Source organism: Arvicola amphibius, chromosome 6, assembly GCF_903992535.2.
Source record: "Arvicola amphibius chromosome 6, mArvAmp1.2, whole genome shotgun sequence".
Classification (NCBI taxonomy): domain Eukaryota; kingdom Metazoa; phylum Chordata; class Mammalia; order Rodentia; family Cricetidae; genus Arvicola; species Arvicola amphibius.
Window position 1 is genome coordinate 66,665,619 of NC_052052.2, and position 26,087 is coordinate 66,691,705.

At 35.3% G+C, this 26,087-nt stretch overlaps 1 pseudogene; it reads left to right on the plus strand.

Moving 5' to 3' along the window:
* LOC119817283 overlaps positions 1-25,863 on the plus strand; it is a 49,128-nt pseudogene extending 23,265 nt beyond the window's left edge.
* The last annotated feature ends 224 nt before the right edge of the window (positions 25,864-26,087 follow it).

The following is a 26,087-nucleotide window of genomic DNA, read 5'->3' on the forward strand; positions in this document are numbered from 1 at the left end:
TTCTCTTTCTCTATTACTGAGATTATTCATTTATCTCAAAATACCTGTCACAGTGGTCTCCAATTTCCACCAGTGCTATCAACTAAGTTAAGGCCTGCTAGATAACAGAATAGTCTTGTTCAAAAGAGATTCGGTGTATGCTTGTGTACATAAGATAGCACTATAAAGTATCATGTTTATTTTCTAGATAAATAGAGCATTGTTTCACAACAAAAGAGCAATATCACTAAATCACGTTCCTTTCAATAGTTGTCCATTCTCATTCAGTGGTTTTAGTTGCTGAATTCTCATTTTTTTATTTTATTTTATTTTATTTTATTTTTATTTATTTATTTATTTATTTTTTGGTTTTGCGAGACAGGGTTTCTCTGCAGCTTTAGAGCCTGTCCTGGAGCTAGCTCTTGTAGACCAGGCTGGTCTCGAACTCACAGAGATTCGCCTGCCTCTGCCTCCCAAGTGCTGGGATTAAAGGCGTGCGCCCCCACCGCCTGGCTGAATTCTCATTTTTTAAAAGACCACTACTAACTATAAAAGGTAAGGATAGCAATCTAACTTTATACATGTGTAACAAAATGTGTACAAAGAACTGGAGAAATACTCCTGATTTAAGAAGAAACATATATATTTGATGAGGAAAATCAAATAGTATTAATTTATAGTAAAAATTAGAATGTTTTAAAAAGAAACTATAGTATCTCTCCACTAACTTTTGTTATATTAAAATTTACACATTTGTAAAAATGGTAGAAAATTTCACGATACTTCACACTTAAAATACGTAGTGGAGAAGGAGTACTTTTAAAATAGTATTCTGAATTTGGAAATGCTTATAAGTTTCTGAGAAAAATATGTTCACAAAATAAACCTGTTGCTCAGCCTGACTATGATTTTTAATATTTTGTCTGAATTTGAAGTCTGCATAAAAGAATAATTTATATAGTATTGCTAAGGAACAAAAAATTTCTTATATAAAGATTTTACTAAAATTCAATTTACCTAAGAGATGTATCCCAGGAAAGTTTCAAATTATTCAAAAGTGGTAGCACACTCATGTAATTCGAGATCTTAAGACACTGAAGGAGGAAAATAATAAATTCTAGGTCAGCTGAACTAAATATTGAGACTTGATCTAAAAAAGCTCAAACATCATCTTGTAAAACCACACACAAGAATTTAAAATGTAAATAAATATATAAAGCAACATAAATTAAATATATTTATAAGACTAGAAGTTACTGTATTGGATGGTTAAAATTCATCCTTAGACTCAATTACAATGTATTATACTAATAATGTAATCATAATTTAACCTAAGATGTTTTGATGTTGGTAAACTATTATTAATTAAAGATGTCATTCACTAAACACAAAATTATATAAGATTATAATTTTTTTTGAGATAGGGTTTCTCTGTGCATCCCTGGTTGTCCTGGAACTTGCTCTGTACACTAGTCTGGTCTTAATCAGCCAATCTTGGCCTCTATTATACTCATATTAAATGTGTGAACCACTGCTACCAAATATATAAAAAATTTTAGGGTCATTGTCATTATATTACATTCATTTATTAACTAACTTTTTAATTTATTTATTAAGTGTACATTGTACACAATATATGTACACAATAGATAATGAAATATATTTCCTCTTTATAATTTATTCCTCATTCCCTAACACATCCAGCTCCTCATTTCTGTTTTTAGCTCATTTTTAAGGTAACATATTAATAAAGATCTAACAATAATTAAGTGAAAACATGCTCTGGTATTATCCTTCTGTACACTGTCTGAATATATGTTGCTACGGGATAATCCTTCTGTACACTGTGTGAATATATATTGCTAGGCCTGGTTTAGTAAGCAAGGTGATTGACCAATAGTTGAGAAGGATAAAGTTCAGCAGGAAAGTCAAACTGAGAATGATGGGATGAGGAAGGGTGGAGTCAGAGGAGTAACCAAGCAGATGGAGAACAAGTCAGACACATAAAAGCAGCACATCAATTAATAGAAATAGGTTCAATTGTTTAAGAGCTGGTTAGTAACAAGCCTGGACTATTGGCTGAGCATTTGTAATTAACACTTTCATTGTGTTTGTTTGAGAGCAGCATCAATACCAGAAAACTCTGCCTACAAAAGCATGGAAGAGGACATGAATTGGAGAGAAGGGGGATGTTTATGTGATAATAATTGAGAGAAAGATGCAGGAAGTAATTATGTTAATATATTTTCATTTCAAAAATAGTACAATATGTACAATTAACATTCCCCATAGGTGTGTGAATGTGTAGACAGCTAATGAAATAGAGGCCCCCAAAAGTGGTCACACCTCCCTAGAATAATGCTTTGTCCTTGCTGTGCTAGTTAATTTTATAAGTAACCTTGTCATAACTTAAAATTACCTGTCCTGGGTAAAGAGTCAAAATGAGTAGCTCTCTGGAATAGTTGGCTGTTGGCAGGTCTGTGATGAATTGTGATTATTAATTGATGTAGGAGACCCAGACTACTGTAAGGTACTGCTAGCTATGGGATCATGGACAGTGTTAGAGAGCCCACTAAGGAAATGTAATCAAAGTTGCATTTTTTTCTCTTTGTTCTTGACTGTGGGTGGAATGCGACTAGATAGATTTCTTGACTGAGGATGGAATTTGACTAAGTAGTTACTTCAACTTGTGACTGTAAACTGTAAGCCAAATAAATAAACCTTTTCCTTTTTCAATTAGTTTTAGTGAAGGTATTTTGTCACCCAACAAAAACAAACAAACAAAAAAGAACACAAATTGGTATCAAAAACGTGGCGCTTGTGCTGTTAGGAACCTGATTGTGTTGATATGGAGGAACACGGAGATTTTGGAAGTTTGGGTTATTACAGCTATTGGAGTCTTTGAGCAAAGCTTAATTAACTGTTCATGTGAAAATTTGGAAGAAAAAATGAAATAAAAATATAGACAGTTAAAACTAATCTCATTACCTTTCAGATGGGAACAAGAATTTTATAAGGAATTGATCACAAAATTATTTCAGTGATAGTCTGAGTAAAGTTCTCTGTGTGATGATCAGATCAAGCCTGGAGATAGAGATGTGACTGGAAAATAGAACACAGAAACCAAAATGAGACATTTTATGCTTCACTGCATCAATTTGAAAATAGATTGTCAGGTTCAGTACACAGAAACTTATAGGGCTATGGTCCAATGGGGCCAGGTTACATTTCAAACTTTCAGCAGAACTTGGCAATGTAAGAGTATTCCATGCGGTCCTAGTTTATAGGGAACGAAGGGGTTACAGAGAACAGCTGAGGCCAATCACTATGTGTTACTCTTGGAGTCCCTATTGAGTCACTGAGAGGCCATTGCTGAATGTGAAGTCTCTGTTGAAATGAGGGTAAAAGGATATTGGAGATGCCAGTACCACAGGTTTGGGATTAAGCTAGGCTAAAAAAAGAAACTGTGTACACCTCAGATAGAAAAACTGGAGAGGAGAGGCTGTGTAAGCCCTTTAGAAGTTAAGAGTACATTATCAGTTAGCTCCATTACACTAGAAATCTCATGGGAAGAGATAGTAAATTCAGGATTATCTATATTGGGTTGGTCACTCGGGGTTTCTGTTAGTTGATGTGGGAAGACTTAACTCTGTGTGGGATACACAATTTTCTAGGCAGGAAGTTCAAGAGTGAAGAAATCAAGTTGAGCACAATCAAACAAATGAGCATGTATGCTTCATTTCTGTTCTGTGTTGTAGATATACTCTGATTAGTGATTTGAAGACCGTGTATTAATCTGTAAATTAAAATAAGCTGTCTTTTTTTTCTTAGATTTTTTTCTTGAGGTGGGAGGAGGAGTCAGGGTATTTTATCATATCAACATTAATGAAAGTAGGGTACCCATATCACTGGAAGTGTTGCTGGATTGATCTTGTGCAGGTAACAACAGCTTCTGAGAATTAGCAGAGCAGGCATATAGTGTCTAAGAGAAGCATACCATAGCACTCCAACTGATACCTCAGCCTTCACATTCATTCCACCCCTTTTCATTATGTTCATTTTCTGTTGGATGTGAAGCTGACAAAATTGTCCCCCTTAGGATACAACGTCAAAATATTACATTCTTAGCACTTTGACCAGTTGTAAGTCTCACAATAGACTGCTACACCCTTCATAAAGAAATTCTTTTGATAAAAGTTGAGAACAGAACAGATCTATAAGTATAATCATAAATGCTTAGAAGAAAAAATGAAAACATTACCATTGAGCAAATATATAAATGTGGTGATATTTTGCATGTACTCTAACAAATAAAGCTTACCTGAAGGTCAGAGGGTGAAGCTAATCACTAGTTAACCATAGAATTCTGGAGTTCTGTACAGACAGATAGGAAGTGATATGGCTGGGCAGAGAGAGGAATATAAGGTGGGAGGAGACAGGAGTTCACCCTCTATTTTGGCTGATGAGTTAGCAAGGTAAAAGTTGGTTGTGGGTTGCTCATTTTTCTCTCTGATCTTTCAGCATTTACCTCAATATCTGGCTCCAGGTTTTTATTAGTAAGACTAATTAGAGTTTGTGCAACAGTTCTAATTATTTCCCTCCCAAGATTTAAGTAGTTAACTCATCAAGATCTTTGACATAACCAGCCATGGAGTTTTGAATATATTTACATTATCAAAAAGGAATTTTTCTTATGGGGGGGACTAAACACCATTCAGACAGCAATATGTCAACCACTAACAGTCAGGTCTCTGTTGCATCATTGGGCACATCTTTCTTGGAAGGAGCGTTCTGTTGTAAGCAGAGTTCAGAGTTGGGTAAAATCATTGATTTCTTTTCTCTCTATGTAATCAGAGTACACCTTCCATTATTGTGATTGCTAGTGAGCAAGGGGGAAGTTCCCAGTCAATTTGAGATTCATGTCCTATGGTGAAAGTGTGAGGTATCTCCAGAAATAGGATCTTATCATGTATATTGTTTCAATAAGTATTTTCTGTGACTGAGGTTTAGAACCACAACATCAATGATAGTGTTAGTTTACTTCCTCTTGCTGTGAGAAAACACTGATAAAAGATCAACTTGTGGAAGGAAGGCATTTATGTAGCCTAAACTTCCAAATCACAGTACTTTATTAAGACAAAACAAGGCAGGAACAAAGGAAGAAACAATAGAGAAATATTGCTTACTGGCTTTTCTTTGTGGCTTGATCATCTTGCTTTCTTAAACAACCCAGGAACTAGTACGTACAACTGGCATCAACCACAGGGGGAATGACTGACCCACAGCAATCACTGATAAAGAAAATTCATCCAAGATATATGCACAGGCCAATCTGACCAATTGGATAGCGACAATTCCTCAGTTGAGATCTTTACTCTTCAGGTAACTCCTAGTTTGTAAGTAGTTGACAAAAACCAACTTGCAAAGTTCCATAACTAAAACTTTGTGGGATAGCATGCCCAAGGAATTTGAAACTTTTGAAGTTTGTTCTAGTACAGGGGATATTATATGCAGAAAATTTTGCTATTCTAGTCTTATTATTCACATAAGTGTGATATTTCTTTGTAGGCGATTTCTTAAGTACATGAGGTATTGGTATGTTTTAAAATTATCATGAGGACTGAGAAACCAAGGACAACGGCGAGCTTGGACTCTTCAGCATGGACGGGCTCACTGTGAGCCTTGTCAGCGTGGTTGCTCACCTTCCTGGACTGAGGAAGAGTTGGGAGGACCTTGGACTTAACATAGTGAAGGGAACCCTGATGGCTCTTTGACCTGGAGAGGGGGGGAGTGGGGGTATGGGTGGAAGGGAGGGGAGGGAAGGGGGAGAAGGAGGGGAGGAGATGGAAAAGAAGAAAAAAAAAGAAAGTCAATGGAAAGGGCCACATTAAAAAAAAAAAGACACACATAGACCAAAAAAAAAAAAAATTATCATGACCCTATAAATGTAATATTTCTTTGGAAATTCTAAAATAAAATCTTTTTTGTAATGCTATTGAAATTTAAGAGTCTTTAGAATGACTTGCTGCTTTTCAGCTTTTAAATAAATGTTGAGTAAATAACATAGTATTCTATAAATAAAAAGTACATTAGTGTAAGACAAGCAGAAAGGTGATTATAAAAATATCAAATAACTAGTCAAAGAATCAATGATTATAAAATTAAGTAAAATATTTATAGTTAATATTATTCTAGAACTTTAGTTAATAAGTTATTATGAAGGAATCACTTAGCACATCTAAATAAACCAATTATTTCCATTAGTAGCAGAACTTTTTTTGATTTGTTTAGTTAAGCACCAGTGTACATAATTTGTATACAACTTGAAGAAATGTGACTAAGTCACATTCTGATGTCCTCTGTTAAAAAGGAATGTAGTGTTAAAGAACAAGAAAGCAATTTGGAACTTAATGAGAATTTAAAATATTTTCAGGCAAATTTATTTTATTAGTGATGCATGTAAACACAATAGCTCAATTAGAATTATTTCAGTCTGTGTTTTCATGGACATATACACACACATAAACCTTAAAACATAATTTAATTAGACTAATTTAATCTAGTGTGTGTGTGTTTTAAATATTTCATGGTCTTAATTGAAGTTTAAAATGTTCAAACTTCCTTTTGGCTAATGGTTTGAAAGTAATCAATTTTTTAAATTTGTGGTCAGTTATATTATTATGATGTTTTAAATTGCTTGATATTTAGATGTCCATAGTTTTATTCTGTTTCATCTCTTGCTAATTTAAATCATTTTTACGTTTATTGAAAATAGATTTTTTTCACATAATATAGATCCACTTTGTATTTCTTTCCTCTTATATCTGGATTGTCATTAGAAACTCATCAGCCTTATAAAAGATAATGATAAAAATAATAAAATAAAATAAAATAGAATAATACAAAACTTAACACACTGAAATTGGAAAAGAACAAACAAAAACAAAGCAAGGCCAAAAAAAAAAAAAAAGAAGAAGGCAAAAGAAGCAGAGACCTCTTCTTTGCACATCAATTCCCACAAAAACACTAAACAGTGAGGAATAAAGTTTAGGCACAGGACATAGGGCAGATCCATGGAGAACCTATGCAAGCAGAACAGTCTCTGTAAGATCATACTGATTAGATAGCCTTATGTTTTTGGTTTCATTCATCCCCTTTTGACTCTTTCACTATTTCTACCTCCTCTTCCATAGGAAGCCCTAAGGGGAGGGACTTAATGGAGACATCCCATTTATAGTTGAGCATTGCTAGGTCTCTCATTCTCTAAACATTGTCTAACTGTGGATCTCTGTATTTGTTCCCATCTTCTGCAGCAGACAGTGCCTTTGATGATGGTCAAGCAAGGCAATAATATATGAACATAGCAAATGTCTTTGGGAATCATTTTATTGCTACTCCCCCTATCCTACCTAGAACAGTAGTATTTGGTTTTACTCTAAGTCCCTAGACTAGCTAGTCTCAGGTTGTCACTCAAGTACTATATAGGTTCTATCTTCTGAGGTGTATATTAAGCAAAATCAGGTATTAGTTGGTTACCCTAACAGATTTTGTGCGACCATTTCACTATCATATCTTTCAGGAAGGTCAGCATTGTACAGACAGGCTTTTGTGGTTGGGTTGGTGTTTACCTTTGTCTTTTGGAAGCCTACAGAGTATTTTTCTGAAACAGATACTAGACTGTGGGGATTAGGGCATACAGTGGGTACTGGCTTAATGCCTCCATGTTCAATAAATTGTATGAATGTTTTTTCAGCAATAGGGCCTTGCTGTCAGTTTGTGAAAAGCAACTACTTTCTTGGCAACATCTTTGGCTGTCTGGGGACTTCCATGGAAACCTTTTGTTCAATAATTCAATAATATTTATCCCTATGAATCTAGTGACAAGAGATCGTCAGTTGGGACTCTCAGCCTTATTTTTTGACACTTTCATTTAGATCAATATGTATATTGATATCTTTCTGCTTATGTATGTATGTATGTATGTATGTATGTATCTCCCTACCTACTTATATAAATTTTAATACTTAATTGCCTCTTAATTTTAGCTGTCATGCTTCTTATTTCCTCCCTTGAATCCATTTTCTCTCTCCCTTCTAATCTGATCCTCCTGTTCTAGTCCTCCACCCATCTAAAGCTATTCTATTTCCTTTTTCCAATTCTATCTGTCTGACTTCCCTGATCCTATACTTTATACCTAAACTCTGTATTCCTTTATTTTCATATTGTTAGCATTGACTTAAATTCTAATATCCACAAATAAGAAGTACATACTATATTTGTTTCTCTATCTGTGTTGGGCAAGTGTCCTTATGATAGTGTGAGGCATCTTTTGGGTATATACTCAAGATTAATAATGTTAGATCTAGAGGTACATCAATTCCCATATTCCTGAGGAACCACCACACTGATTTCAATAGTGGCTGTACAAGTTTACACTCCCATCACAAATAGATGGGTATTTCCCCTTACTCCACATCCTTCCCAATGTGAGCTGTCACTTGTTTAATTGATGGTGGCCATTCAAACACCTGGAGTGAAATGTCAATGTGATTTTGATTTGCACTTCCCTCATGACTAAGATGTTGCACACGTCTTCAAGGACTTCCCAGTCACGTCAGTTTCCTCCTTTGAAAATTCTCTAATTAGACTTACACCACAGTTGATTTTCTAAATTGGCCTATTTGTTTTCTTGATATCCAAGATTTTGTTGTTGTTTATATATTTTGGAAATTTATATTCTACCAGATGTGTTGTTAGTTATTTTTTTCTGTTCCCTAAATTTCCAGTCTTCTGTTTCATAAATGAAATAAAACGAAACTTCCCAACTTAATTCAGATTATATTAAGAACCAAACACAAATGTATTCCAAGATGTAACAGATGCCAGACAAACAAACAAACACCAAAAAAGTAAATGAAACAGAATATTTAGAAATGAGGACTGTGTTCTCATGAAACTGATCATATATTTTGTAGGCCTTTGAAACTGTTGGATGGCAGCAACAAAGTACAGTTATAATCTAGACAACTCTTGGAATCCTTAGGAAGTTAGAGATGCTCAGTGACTAAGATTACTTGCTGCTGTTTCAGGAGAACTTAGTTCTTTTCCCATTGTCTGTATCTCAAATACCCTTCTAACCTCCACAGGCATATGCACACATGTAACATGCACACACACACACACACACACACACACACACTTATACAGACACATAAACAAATACAAAAGAATAAAATTAAACATAAATTTAAATAAGAATTCCATGAAAGCGACTCAATTTCATGTGGGGTGGAAAGAACAATGGCCCCCAAAATGTTGACACTGGAAATATTTTAATTTCGCTTTCAAAATTTGGAACCCATGATAAAATGTTACTTACTGAATTATGTCTCTTTTTCAGTCTGCTTTCTGATAAAACTCAGGAATATCTGCTGTGTTGAAACCACCCATAATTAGTTGGACCTTCGCTCATCAATCATTAATCAAAAAAATGTTCCATGGGCCTGCCCACAAGTCTGTCTGGTGGGGCCATTTGCTTAAAAGGATTCCATTTTTCCAGATGACTTTATGTTGTTTTAAGAGGATAAAAAAATACTAATCAGCAAAACAACAATTCTAATACTTGGAAGATAGAGACATGAGGTTAAAACCCAGTATATGCAATTTAATGATTTTGCATGTAGCCTAGACATTCATTGTCTCAGAAAATGAAGGAGATAGAGAGACAGAGTGAGAGAAGGAAGGCAAGCTTAAAGTCACCAAAAATTGCAGCTAAAGAGAAATTATAAATTATAATAGCATTGCAAAATACAAGATTATCATATAAAATTCATTAATTTAAAATATATTAGTAAATCACACCTGGAATTCAACCTTACATTTACTAACATAATTTACTACATAAATCCTAACATAATTTACTACATAAATAAAGAGTTTAATATAAAAACACTACTATTAGTATAAAACTGTGTGAAAGTAACATAATGAAGCATGCCTTCATTATTATTATTATTATTATTATTATTATTATTATTATTATTATTATTATTATTATTGGTTTTTAAAGACAGGGTTTCTCTGTAACTTTGGAGCCTGTCCTGCAATTAGCTCTTGTAGACCAGGCTGGTCTCTAACTTACAGAGATATGCCTGCCTCTACCTCCAAGTGCTGGGATTAAAGGTGTGTACCACCACTGCCCGGTCAGTATGCCTGCATTTAAGAATTTTGGATATTTATGCTTAAGAGTCTAAGGAAATCCTATCTACTCAGTTATCTCTCCTGATGCCACTGAATGCACATAAAATGACCTTGCTATTTTGCAGTTATCAATTAGCAAGTTCTTAAGTGTACATGGAAATAAAAAAAGAACAAAAATCAGACAAAGGTAACTGAGGAAATCATAAGATACCATTTTATATCTTAATTTTAAAATCAATTTAAATAAGATAAATTTGTATACATGAGGACATGTTCACAGAGTTACACAGAAAAGAATGTATATCTTAGAAATGTAAAAATAAAAATGTTATATCCAGTAGAACTTAGTTCCTGCAACCATGACTGGCTAGGGGCAGCAAAGGTATGAAGAAAGTATAAACACACCTATAGTAAAAATACAACCTGCAACCTGAGCATGAAGTACATGTAAGAAAGCAATCTCAGGCTTTAAATATCTAGGAGAAGGAAGCTCAGTTGCTATTCTATACTCATTCAATCAGTCACTTCTTAAGTTTCCTGCTACACTCTACAGGAAAGCTTTGCCATTATGTCTGAGTCTGGCCTACAATGATAATCGCTTTGCCAGTATCACTTGGGCTTGAGATTTGAACTCCCGGACATGGCTATGACCATACCAATAATGCACATTCACTTTGGATATCAATCACTTAGGACTTCATCTGCTCCCTACATCTCTCCCTTCTTATTCCTTAGATGTTCATGATGAATTCACTTGCTTAGGCAGGGTAGAGTCTGATGTAACACTTGAAACCAGACTGTAAAGACAATGAGAAAGAAAATCATAACAGCTATGTGCACAGCAAACCAGTGGAAATGATTTAACAAGAAAGTGATTAAAGCCTTGAAGCCAATTGAGGATCATTTCATAATACTAGCAGAAGAAACAAAGCTTTTGTAATTTTTAAGATGCAAAGACGTAATTTGGTTTTTTGCTTCACATCACATTATTGTTCCAAACATACAGGAAGTGGGTCTCAATTAATTTCTGATTATATCTGCTCTCATTTTAATAAATTTTAAAGATTTCGTTTAAAATAGATTTAAAAGAATGACTGAAATACATATGTGGTGGTATTCTATATGACAAATTGATTATTGTATAAAATCACAGGGTTGTGCTGTTCCCAAATATGGAGTGTATTGGGAATCTAAGTGGTTTAAGCATTACTTTTCAAAACAAAGAGACTCAGTGTAAACGGATTTGGAAGAACATGACCAAGTCATTTGACAAAAAGACAATGGTATTGGCCAACATAAGTCCCTGTAGGAATTTTCCCTGACAAAAATTACCTTTATGGATATGATTACCACACATTTCAGAAAACAGTTACTCCGCTATTTATCAATGCTCTATGTCTTTAGACCTGTAATAAGCCTATTCCCTGGGCTCAAAATGACTGTTTTACACCATCAGGGAAGATTCATGTGTATTCTCACCCCAGCAAAACACAGGGGATGTGGAAAGTCACTCTACTAGCAGAGCAACTTTTAAAGGACCCCTCACATTTCCACTCCCTGTCCTTTGGAGACAGTGTGTGGCACTCAGGTCACTTTCTTTTATGTTTTATATACATGAGGACTTGCTTTGAACATTATTATGGTAGAGGACTATCCCACTTTATTTTTCTAATTGTTGTTCAGGTTGGCTGTGGACTCTCTTATTTAAAATCCTGTCCTTATCGATTTCAAGAAATGGCCATTTTGAGTGTTAGTTTATGTTGAGCTAAAGTTTTTAAATGTACAAGCACAAGTACTGTTTTTCTTGACGCACTATGACTCATCCACAATTGCAATGTAGCTGGTTTCTATATACATATCTTGCACAATTTCTCTCTCTCTCTCTCTCTCTCTCTCTCTCTCTCTCTCTCTCTCTCTCTCTCTCTCTCTCTCTCTCTCTCTCTCTCTCTCTCTCCCTCTGTGTGTGTGTGTGTGTGTGTGTGTGTGTGTGTGTGTGTGGTATATCAAGAGTCACCTATTGAAGGTGGCTTATTATATGAGTTTAAGAATGTATATCTTTTAGCCGGGCGGTGGTGGCACACGCCTTTAATCCCAGCACTCGGGAGGCAGAGGCAGGCGGATCTCTGTGAGTTCGAGACCAGCCTGGTCTACAAGAACTAGTTCCAGGACAGGCTCCAAAGCTACAGAGAAACCCTGTCTCGAAAAAAAAAAAACAAAAAACAAAAAAAAAAAACCAAGAATGTATATCTTTTTAAAAGTCTTGTTAGCAGTTTAAAAAACCAGTTGTCTGGTAAGTACTTTTTCTGTTTTTTGTTAGCTGTAACACACACTTGTAGTCTGTTAATTCTTTGCTAGAAAGTCTGGGTACAATTCTTTCATGTGCTAGTGTATTTTAGTTAGGAATCTTGATTATATTATTTTCATAAAAGTTAATTTGTTATATAAGTTATGTTGTTCGAAAGTCAGCTAGCATTTAAAGCTGACAAAATTTTTCTGTCTAGCTATGCACCTCTCTCAGGACTATTTTTTATGATACAAATCTCAACAATAATTAGTTTATATTCTCCTGCCATGTCCCTCAGGCAGTATCCATGATGGCAGTGAGATGAGGGAACTCAACTGTGTCCTGCAATGATACCTGAACCTAAAAAATATTGATATATGTGTGTGTGAGTGTGTGTGTGTGTGTGTGTGTGTGTGTCTGTGTCCACGTCTGTGTGTGATTTAGGGTTTATCATTTTGTAGCCTCTTACTCTGAATCTTGGGCAGTTATAGGTCTCACTGTTTATCAGTATTTACTACAAATAGAAGCATTTTGATGAGGATTCATTTATCAGTTTATGCATTGTCATTAGGGCTTGATTTAATAATTTACACTTTTGAAGGAATAACATTGGCAGATTCTACCCAAAGGTCTATAAATTCTCTAGGCATAGAGTATAGGTTTTTGGACTGGTTATGGGATCAAGTATGTAATTTATCTTGTTCAGCCGGACTTAAATATAATCCAAAAGTTGTTAACTACTTTAATGGTATCCATGCTGCTAGTGTACCAGTTGGTATATCTTGACAGGCAATCATTTTGTAGTTCTCAAGATTGATGATTACTTTTCTCCTCTTTTAGCTTGTATAATACCTTTTTTCATTGTGAAAGCTAGCTATTGGGATGAGTTCTCCAGGTGTGTATCAGTTTAAATATTTCATGTCCTATAACATATATATATATATATATATATATATATATATATATATATATATATATATTATTTAGAATCCATAGGAATGACGGAAGAGGAGAAGATAATGATGGCAGTACTGGCATGGATGTGGGAAAAAGGAAACATTTATTCACTGGTGATGGGAGTACATGCTTGAAGTCACTATAGATATTAATGAGGTGATTACTCAAAAAGCTTTCAACAGACCTATATTCTGGTTCAGGTATAACACCTTGGGTATATAGCCAATATAATATAGGAAAAATTCAAAATAATACAATGGATGTCAAAAGAAATTAACATTAAACTTTTTAGATAGTATTAAATCATACAAAGTAAGGTGATACAATTAGAGAAAGGGAAAAGTTTAATCAGGATATATTGTAAGAGGAAAGAATGTTTTGTCAATAAAGGGATAAAAAGAAATAAACTGAATCTGGAAAAGTTTTTGAATAAATATGTTCAAGAAATGAATGTTAAATGCTGAATGAATGCTAAAATACCAAGTTCAGTTTGACTTTAAGAGGTTTTTGTGACCCTTGAGCAATGCTATTCTCTATGCAGAATTCCCATTCTTTATTGTAGGTTGCCAGCATACTCTATTCAAACTTGCAGTATGTTCTTGTTTGGGAGTGACATGACCTGACCCCACAGATCCAAATATTGTAATAGTTGGTCCTAGACTATGGAATTATTTGGGAAAAGATGGAACCTTTAAGAGATGGGACCTTGATGGCAGAAGTGAGGTAGTTCTTGAGTGTTAGTGCCTGGCTTCATTTCCTGCTAGAGTTCCCTCTACTTTCTGATCCACTAAGATGAAAGTTGAACAACAGTGTGTGATGAGCTCAAATCAAACTTCTTTATCTACCCTGACTTCCCTGCCATTCCTGTCATTTCTGACTCTCTTTATCAACTCTAAGCTAAAATAAATCATTTTTCTAAGTTGTTTCTATCATGTATGTGATTTTTCAGAGTAATAAGTTATATAGAATCTTTAAAAATTAAAAAATAGTTATACAAAGTGAAGTTTATCAAAAATTTTATAATTCTATTAAATTGTTATTTATATGAAACTGTAAAATAAAATTTTAATATTAATGCACATACTTTGCATCAAAACAAGCTGTAAAACTTTTAATTACAGTTTATCTTTTGATGATGTCTACTGTTTCCTTATCATAATAATCACTAAGAAATTATATATAACTATACATTGTTATTAATTTTAGTTGGCTTATGCTAAAATAAATCATATAAAACAATATTAAACAACTAGATTATAGGGCCACATAACAGAGGACTTCTGTAATAAAACTTTTATAATATCTTAAACTACTTTCATAATTCTGCATTATATTATTCTAAAATAAATATTTTGCTAGAAACAATAGCTATATTTCCAGTAGAGTTCTTAAAACAGTTTGTGTGTGTGTATATGTGTGTGTGTTTGCATAGCTCTTATAACTATATCCAAAGCAAAATTTTATACAATAAAAGTGCATTTATTTTAAATGCTATATATTATTGGACCATAGTTCGTTCTTTAGTATATTTTGTAAAGTGTACGTATGGTTGTGTAAATATACTAATCAATAATAAGCATGGTGGAACTAGATAATGTAGATCCTATGGGATATAACTGAGAACCTTCTAATGTAATTCTGTTTAGCAAAAATATGTTTTCTTTTGTATTTGCTTCCCTATTTATTTCTTTTTCTAAACTTTGAGAATGTGACCATTTCATTATGCTGCGTGTCATATAAAACAATATTTTTGAAGTATGGAATTGTTTAAAAAAATAGTATGGAATGCTTCTGAAATAAAGCAATCAATTTTGCGGATGACAAATAATATATTAGGTTCAAATGGTACTGCACTGTCTGGCTTTGGTTCAGAATGTCACAATTTTCATGAATGCACAATATAAATGACCTCCATGTTGAAGGAGAACACATATCTCTATTGTAGGAAAGCAATTAAGGCTTAAGAAGTGGGGATGTGTTTTAATACACATAACACAGTATCAGTAATATTCCCATAGATACATTTGCACTATAAGACCCCAACAATTTCAGAATTTTCTTATTTAAAAGATTTGATTATTTATAATCTATGTTACTTTTAGAAGAAGGAAATATAATGGACAGAATAATCTTAGACTTATAACTATTTAATCTTTGGCTTCAAAATGCAGAGCATGTACACACATGAACACACACACAAATGTACATATATAATATTTATATGTATCTATATATACATATATTCAATATATGTATTAAATATCTTGAAGTATTTCTCTGATTATGATTATAATGGCAACACTAAAAGTATCAAGCATTTTTCTATGCTATCTATTGTTATAATTTCTACTAAGTTACAAAGTTACCATTGAAGAAACAGACATATATAGCTGAAGTTTTGTCAAAGGACTGTTTATAAGTATCCCACTGAATGCTTACATACTAAAAGCAAATTTATAGTGGATATGTACATCTATGATTATATTTTAGAAAATACTTTTAACTTTACATTATGATAGACACATGTCCTGAGCAGTTCTGTTATGACATAGAAGATGTGATATCAACTATAGATGTAGAAAATCTCATTTTTTTGGTTTGTTGATAATTTCCACATTGCCACTAGTTTGAATCATTATACAGTGTCTTGGACAGAAGACAGAAATGGACTAAATTCTACCTCATCATGAGAGGTTTGTGCATAACACAGAGAGTGTTCAATAGAGTGTTTCCACACAACATTGCTTTCACTCCTGGGTATTGACTTTGAAATGTTTTAAAAACCCATTTTATTTGTACATACATGTGTATGTGTAGTTCCACCTGTATCAAGGGATAACTAGAAAAAGGTTACAGGACAATTATCTCCTTATATACTAGAGTTTAAAGTCGTGATTTGTGCAGGAAATAACTTGTCTGTTCAGTCATCTCAGCGACCTAAATATTGCTACAAGATCTCTGTGACATATGTTCAGTAAAGACATTCCAGCCAAAGAAAACTAGAAAATCTTCAAACTCAAATTTAACATTAAGACATAAGAAAGGGTAGTGTTAGTGTATTCTTTCTAATTACAGTTAAAAACAGCAAAGAGTCAATAGATTGCTTGTCTGGCATTTGCCAGGTCCAGGGCTGTATCTCCAAAATTAGTCATAAATCTTAAATGATTTCTTCTTTGGCCCCACAGCAGCCAGGGTCTCAGGAGTTGTCTGTGGTTTCTGTTGCAACTGTGGGCTGCACAAATGCCCGGATCTGGTCAGTCACCTGAGATCATGTTGACATCTACGAGGGAAAGAGGGGCACTACAGTCATGGAAAGCATGCGTGCTGAAATCCTACTAGGCTGTGCTGAAATGGCCCTGCCCTTCACTGGCCCTGGGTGAGCTTGTCCTGCCCCTCAAGAGATACAGCAGCATGAGAGCTGGCTCTTCTGCACATGGAAGAGCTGCACCCCTCTCCCCTACACTGGAGAGAGAGATGGCCCACCCCTCACTATGGCCATGGCAAAGCTCAGACTGATGTTATGGGCATAAGAGAACTGCCTCCACCCCTCACCTGAAGGGAGTGGTCGTAGTGTTACAGACTTAAATGGTTCACCCAGTACCCAGGCCTATATCCTGGGCTTTGGGTAGGCCCTCCCTAAGTTCTACCCCATTGGTGATCTGTTGGAGTGCATGGAGCAACTGGTTCTGCTGAGGGATGGTGTCAGGTCTCCATTTCTCAATTACTCAGGGCAGTGACAGGAAGTTCAAGGGGATCGCTGAAGGTTCAGTGACAACCAGGTGCCGGAGGCCAGAGACCTTGGGCCAGACCAGTGACTTACTGCAATGAACATTTTAGGTGAGGATTATTGGGCAAAAGGTATGCACAGCAGCTCCCAATGTCACTGGGACAAATCAAAAGGGGATGGAGAGGCCAGAAAAACAGAGGAGAAAGGTGGTTTTATGTTTTGTTTTGTTTTTAATTAAATTTGGAGAGGGGCTTTCTTTTGAGGGGGGATGCTGCAGGGTGAGGGGTGAATATGGAGGGACCAGGAGATGAGTGTGGGATTGAGGTGCATGATATGAAATTCCTAATGAATCAACAAAGGATTTTGTTATAAAAATATTTTTTTTTTTTTGGTTTTTCGAGACAGGGTTTCTCTGTGGCTTTGGAGCCTGTCCTGGAACTAGCTCTTGTAGACCAGGCTGGTCTCGAACTCACAGAGTTCCGCCTGCCTCTGCTGGGATTAAAGGCGTGCGCCACCACCGCCTGGCAAAAAAAAATATTTTTTAATTATATGTAAGTGGGAAACATTCATTTAAAATAACTAAAGTGAGCTTCAAAATATGCTCATTTTACACAGTCCAAAGGATTATTATTCAGTCAAATGCTACTTTGTAATGAACAGGTTATGAATTTATACCAATAATGAAACTAAACTAAAACAATGAATGAGCAGCATGTATTTCTATCACAATAAAATATGTTCTCTTTTTATTTTTTTAGATCCATAGAAATATGTGATGTATTTGCTATAATATCAAGAATTCTTTTGCATTATGAAAATACAATACTTTTAGTTATTCTGAATGACTCTGAGGGTATCATTAGTGACAGCAGGTTTACAATTACTCAAAAGTTTAACATACAATATTCACATGGATGGATATAAGAAAATGTTCTTCAGAAGATTAAATGCTGACAAAATATTATATTCATAGGAAATGCTCAGAAATCATTTGATAACACACACAAAGACATACATACATGCATACATATATAATACACATACATACAGATATATACAGATACACAGTACATACACATGTAAGCCTATGCACAGCCACATATACATACACACACACACTCACACATACATTTGCACAATTTTAAGTGAAATGGAAGATGTTGAGCCAATGTAAGACACTCTGTCAGTTTTCAGTAATTGATTGTAGAGGTCTCAAGTTGTCAAAAAAATTTCTTAAAAATTACATCTCTTATTGTCCACATTTCAAAATGTAATGCCTTTATTCTGGGGGAACTGCTTCCAGATATCTAATGAATGGATGCATCAATCAGCATCAGTGCAGGCGACAGATAAGTATATTGACAGCAGAAAGAGATGAAGTGACATTATCTGAAAGTCGACCCATCCAATATGGCTTTCCCCATCAGCAATAATTAGACGGTACAGTTCAATGAAATTCAGCACTGTCCATTTCCCAAGTGTTTCTCTGTAAAAAGTATACCCAGTTGGCTATCTGCTGTATTCCTCCAGACAACTGTTCTTGCTATTTACTGCCATAATGAAGCAAACTGTTCTAAACAAAGAGAGACAGAATGTTGAACCCATACTGGAAACCTTAGTGCCTTCCTACATCTGTTTTATTTCATTTATCAACTTTTCATTAACATCTTTTAATCTATTCATCTTCATTGCTGATTGACAAAATGTTTGCATATATTTATGGAGTATGGTAGGATGATGTGTTGTTTATGTGCAATGTGAAATAATAACAACTCAGATGTTTCTCTTTGGGTCTGGAAGGCATAATTAAATGAAATTTTGGATTTATCTCCCTCATCTTACCTAAATCCCTAGTCTCAGAGAGGTTAGGAATGGAGGAAGGAACTTAGGGGGACACAGGCATTTCCCTATGAAGAGGAAAAAAGTTGACTTCATGGATATACTGGAGCTAGATGGGAACAGGAATGAGAGGATCATGTGAGGAGGGGAAGGAGAGTTAGGGTAGAGTAGGGGAATACAGGGAGAGACAGCAGGAAGTGATGGTCATTTGAGGGATGCTATAGAAACATAGTATGGTGGAAACTACCTAAAATATAAGAGGGTGATGCTAATAAGGTCTTCTAATAAAGGAGGATATGGAGACCCCTGGCCAACTCTTGTCACCAAATGAGGCTTCCAGTCCTGGGATTGCATTGCATTCATTTGAGTGAAAGTCCCTAGATATCCAAGGCTGTTGCTAAGACAATGCATTGCTCTGCTGAAACAGACAGTAGTGTTCATTGCCAAGAAGAAAACCCATACAATCCATTGAATATGGAGAAACTGAGCTCATGCCTACATGGAGACTTCACACATAAGTTCTAATATCTTTGGTGCAGAAAAGGTAGTCTGAGGGCAACAAACAAATAAACCAAAAAACAAAAACATAATACCCAGAAGAAAAATGTGATGCCAAAAGAAAAACATAAACACCTATCCATCCACAAAACATGTGACTTATTACCTGCCCTTCCTGCAAGATATATTAGGGCAGTCTTTGCACAATACTTGTGATGGTATCCAACCAATTTGAGATTTGATTTAAGGCCTACTCCACAAGATGGAGCTCATATTTGACACCGTTTCTGTGACCAATAATGGAGACTAACTTGCCAAGAGACATAGGAGAGAGAGAGAGAGAGAGAGAGAGAGAGAGCTTCTATCACAGCTCTTGAATCTAGTTCTTGAATCAATAAGAAACACAGGTCTAACTCCAGTATTTTCCTCATAGATTCACACATCAGGTTATCTATGCCAACACATTGAGCTGTCTGGACTTCTTGCAGCTCAACTGAATAGGAATCACCACTTGCAAGGCCTGAGATTCAGTTATACAAGAGCATAACCAGTATTGCAAGACCCTAAAGATGAAAGTAATTTTCTGCAGTTCTACTCTGAAAATTCTTGCTAGTTTGCTGGCATTTTTCCAATTGTCTATTGATCACTTGGGTACCTAGTGAGTAATTCTTCAATTTTATTTCAAACAGCTTATTGAAACAGGTAGCTCCTGTTATTTGGCTGCAAACTCTCCATAATGGGCTTCAGGTTTCCCTGCTGCTCATTAGAGTCCTAAAAGTTATTCCTAATAGTTAGCTAGTCCTCATGATGGATATGGTATGTGTAGATATGGCTGAAATACTCCTTTTTCTTCAATTGTTTAAGCTCTAAGGGCTCCAACAGAGGATAATGCTACTGTTTTTTTTTTTTTTTTTTTTTGAGGTCTTGTCAGAAATCTCTGTTAGAAAGCAAGTTTCCATTGCGAGATACTTCCTTTATGTCTAGTTTGTTACGCATATCTCCATTTGACACCATCTAAACTTATTTTCTTTCTATTGCTAATTTTTGTGTAAAATAAAAAGGCCATAATGATGTTTAACATATGAAAGATATAGAAATATAAGAAATTACCTGCCTGTGATATTAGTACTCATTTCAAGACATCTTAAGACATCTTGTAACTTAGTATCATAGTATAGCAAAATTTTAATATAAATACTCTATTTATAATAGTATACAAAATAACCTTCATAATGGTCACAAATGGTTGAAAATATTCTATTAAGTAGATAAATAAATTCATATGGGTATATCACAGATTCTGGTCCTCTCACAAAATACAACAATCCTATTTCAGTAACAGTACTATGCAAAAATGTGCTAATTTAATAGACCATTTCTATACTTACTCTGACAAGCAAATCATCTGGTTTGTCTTATGCAGAAAACTGATTCAATATCAAAATTAGTCCTAAGTTAGGTACTTTATTTTTCATGGAACATGCTTTGGTTGTTGGTTATTTCAGATATTTGGTGAATGATAGAAATGGGTTCATCATCTACACATTAAACTGTTTGCAAAGTTCTGCTTGGTTCTAAATTTGTAGCTAATATGGAATTGGTAAGTGGAAAGACACTAAAATTTTTCTGAAGCCATTCTAAGTTTGGGCTTCTCACTTGAACTTCAAAATTCAGAGAGAGAGAGAGAGAGAGAGAGAGAGAGAGAGAGAGAGAGAAAGCGCACTCTGTGGACAGTGCAATATGATTTTTATTCATTTACTAGTCTTACTGTAGCTTCATATTTGAAGTTCATTATTTTTATAATCTATGTGTGCATAAAACTATAATGATTAAAGCAAAAATCATCAATTTGAAAATCAGTGTATGTCCACAGAAAATAGAAGGAGGACATGAGGGGGAAGTGATGTAAGTACAGGAATCATGAACGAAATATAAAAAAGTAATGAGTGAATAAAATTATGTTAGAACAGAAAAAGAAAAATTAATCAAGAACAAAATCAGTAGTGTTTTCTTGATATAAAATGAAGCAATACTACTTACTGCTAAGCTCTGTTAAAAGATCAAGAAAGACTGGAATTATACTTATAGTCTTGGAAAATTAATAAAGTAAAGATTATTGATAACCTGCTTAAAAGTAAATTTTGTGAAAGAGATTTAATTGCAGTGGAATAAAGAATGAAAGAAAATATAAAAGGGAGAACCAAAAATCATTATTGACTTTGAATCATCACCCAGCACCTGACACCTACAGAACAAGGCTGGTCATAATCCTAGTTAGAGAAATTTCGTGTTGCGGTGAACAGCTGTCAATGGAGAGATAATGTGTCTCAGAAAAGTGCTGAGAAGAGGTTTGAACTTTCAGCCCTAAGTGGGGTGTTTGTATTAATGTTCTTATCACCGAGTCTTGAGAGAAATCATGGGAATAGAAGCAGAAAGTATGTAAAGACCAGAATATGAAGAAAAGAGCCATGAAATGCTCTAGTTGGACTTGGCACATGACATGAGCTCACCATTATTTGGCTGTTGTGCATAAGACTTGAATAAAGTCAAATTAAGGCATAGATTGTTGAGGACTCTCCTCAACAAAAGTACTTCTTACCAGGGTAGGGGCATGGGAAAATAAAAGACAGAAACCACAAGACAATATCAGGAGGGAGTTTCAGGGATTATTCAGATCCTGAAAATCATCCGTGTTTACTTTTCCACAGCTTTTTATATCAAGGTAAAGTGGGGGAGACAGGAACAAAAAGCTTCATTAACATTATACAAGAGGTGAACTCATTCAGTCATTCTGTTGCCTAGGTAGCATGATGACCCAAGTCAGTCATGCACATAGTACACGTTTTCAAATAGGCAGAAAACAGCCCCTCCCAGGTGACCTCATAGTTACAATGGAAGGAGCAGAAGTACATTGTCATATCCTGACCACCTGATGGGAAGGTGCTGAGCTATCTTAACTTCAAAAAGAAGCCACCTCCTGAGCTAGAAGGTATTATTAAGCCTTGTCATTCCCCAAACTCTTTAATGATCAGATAAGGTGGAAAATGGGCTTGCATTTCTCCAGCCTCCACAATAGATGAAGAAAGTACTCTAAAGGTCACATTACTTACTGAAGATATTTGGATATTTTGATTATGAAGAGCTCTTTATTTACTTTTAATGAAGTGATAGCCTAGCCACTGATCAATTTTCCATGATCAAATCATGGGCAGAACTGACTAGACTAAATGAGTTTCAAAAAGAAAGGGATGGGGAATTAAATTGGAAAGGGTATGATTTGAGGGACTAAATGAAATATATGATCATATTTCATTGGATTCAAGCTTGAAATGATCAAAAATAAGTTTTAAAATACTTTTTTCCCCAAAAGTCTGTCTGTAAGGAAGAAGGAAATGTGTTCCTGAAACCAAAGCAATGAACGGTTTAGACCATAACTTTCTAAACCTCAAGTGGCTCATTTTCTGAATGCTTGAATGTTGATAGAAAAATATATGAGTGATAGTTTCTGACTTCACTCATTTTTTTGTATTTAATGAATACAACTAATATAAAACTCAAAAGAATAATTGTTAATCTTACTCCAATAAAAGAATAGATAGCAAAGAGAAATTTATGTGATGAAGGGTAAGAGTAGTACTAAACAGTGGGCATAAGGATAAATATTTAGAATAGGGCTATGAATTATGCTCGTTTAGTAAAGTCACAGTTGTAACTTCTCCTCCAAAATCCATGATCTCACTAGTTCTGGATACTTGACCAGATTCCCAGAACTAGGCCTGATTTCTCTCTTGCTGAGTGGACCAGAAGTCCAATTAGGGAGCACTTAGTGACTGCCACTACTACACCGTTAGTGTTATCATGCTATTCTTGTCATTCTGTTTTGGTCCATTGGTGACACAGAGAAGTAGGATTGTTTGCTTCCACCTGATACAAGTGGTTTGCCCTGAGTTTGTTTGTGTGCCTGTGTGTGTAGTGTGTGTATGTGTGTGTGTGTGTGTGTGTGTGTGTGTGAGAGAGAGAGAGAGGTTGAACAAACTAAGATGTTTGTATTTATTTATCTTTGTAAGTATGGAAAACAAGCAATAAAAATTAGAGCAAGAAAGAGGTATGTACACAGGGGGTTGTTTGAGAGTTGAAATTTTTTAATTATATCATAATTTCAAAAAGTAGAAAAGGTATTTTAAAAGAATTGGTGCTTTGTATTAGCAGTGTAGATGTACTTTAGACTGAAGCTTGACATTGTGGTAAGAAATACAAAGGCATTTCTTGAAAAGGTTATATAATGTTCACAAAGGAGTCAGTGAGAGTAATAAGAGAAGGGACAGGAAAAAAGATAAAAGTTATAAGTGATAGGCTATTTAAAATATCTAAGAGTTAGGATAGAATTAGAATCAACTTATTATCTTATTTAGCAAACACAAATGTCATTTCATACTTCCCTTGAGTCACAATGAACTATATTACATACATCTCCCAGCAGATGAATTGCTATCTATTGATCTGTATTAAGTCAGTGTAAATATCAATAATTGTGCACGCATAGGTAAAATAAAACAGAAGTTTGTTGCTTCATTTTGTGAGAACAAAGTTAAAACATTTATATTATTTTATGCCATTTATTTTTAATCAAGGCTACGCTTTTCATTTTTAAATACACTTTAATATTGATATCTAGAATCCAGAATTTATATTAAATTTATATTAATTAACATACTATAAAAATACATCATAATTTTATGCCTAGCTGGAATCTGGAAAAACATGAAAATAAATCTAATTACAGGTACTACACCAAAGTGGTTTTAGAAATCTTTTTTTTTTGATTTTCTTTTGTAATAACTTCTAATTACTTATCTTACATTATAAGGATGAAGATAATATCTTCTCCAAATTATTGTAGTTAATATTTTATGATTTTAAAAAAAACATTTTAAATGTTATTTTATTTTCTATCATAGTTTATTGACAAGGTTGTTTATCTGAGCCAGAACAAAGTAATATTAACATCATCACAGGCATCCTATAATCTCATTCAACCCTTGTACTTATATTTTTCTTTCAGTGTATATTGGATCTAGTATTTTGTTCCTAAGAAAGAGATTATTTCAGTGGTTAGGCCCTAAGTTACTAAGATTCTTTCTGATTTTGATTTGTATTTCTTGTCTCTCTCCTACATATCAAATTTGATGAAGCCAACCCCTCCATTTAATCTAGGCTTGACCAGATATGCTATGGTTGGCCTCCTCGGCAGAAAGCTAACAATATCACAGGCACCAAGTTTGGTTGGAGAGGCAAGACATGGAAAAGCATCGATTTCTTCAGCTTTCTTTTAAAAAAATTGAAAGATAAATGTCTAAAAGAGATACACTTTTAAAAACTGATGGAACTATAACCCCTTCAGGAGAGCCAGATGTGGCCACAGTGAGGACTAAAGATAGGCCTGTTTCTAAAGCCTGTCCTAGAACTTGGAGGATGGGATACCACCAAAGCTCAAGGTCTATATAGTTAAAAAGTGGCACGGTTCATACCACCCAGACAGGCACCACAGCCCCTAGCTTCAGAAGGCAGTGGCTTCTCTCCATCCAGGCTCTGAAGGTTCAGGACGTGCAGGGCACACAGGATGTGATTGAGGCTTATATACGGATTGGAACTCAGTTCCTGGTCTACAAAAGCAGCATGGAAGCTGTGGAACCTAATATCAAGGGCCACCCCTTCTACAGGGACAATGAGGATACCCCATACAAAGCAGTCCACAGACACCCCTACCCTTGCAGCAAAGCCCTTGCTGAGCAACTGGTCCTGGAGGCCAATGGAAGGAAGGTGAACGGAGGACTACCCCTGGTAACATGTGCCATTTGACCCACGGGCATCTATGGTGAAGGTCATCAGATCATGAGAGATTTCTACAACCAGGGATGTGCTTTGGAGGTCGGCTTTTGGGGAGCTTGGTCGAGTCTATGTTGGTAATGTGGCTTACATGGATGTGTTGGTTGCACAAGAGCTGGAGCAGCAAGCAGCACTCATGGGTGGCCAGGTGTATTTCTGCTATGATAAATCACCTTATAAGAGCTTCGAGGACTTCAACATGGAGTTTCTGGATCCCTGTGGACTTCTGTTGATAGGCACCCACCCACTGTTGCCCTACTAGCTGCTGGTGCTGCTGGCTATCCTCAATGCCCTGCTGCAATGGCTGCTCCACCCACTGGTGCTGTACACACCCCTGCTGAATCTCTACACTCTGGCCATGGTCAACACCACCTTTACTGTCAGTACCAACAAGGCACAGCACCATTTAGGCTACAAGCCCCTCTTCTCATGGGAAGAGAGCAACGCCCACACCATTCCCTGGGTGCAGGCCTGGGAGGGTTTGGCCTGGTGACTGCAAGGCCAGGGATGGAGGCCACTGTGTTACACACTCAAGGTTCTTTATATATTCTTTAAACGTCTTTGCATGAGTGCATCCATAAGAAGGAGCCAGAGTATCACTACACCTACACCCCGCCTTGCTCCTGGTCCTGAGCCTGAGAACCCACCTTACCTATACGTTGAATGCTGACCCACAGAAAATATGAAACAAGGAGAAAAATTTAAGCTGACTCATTA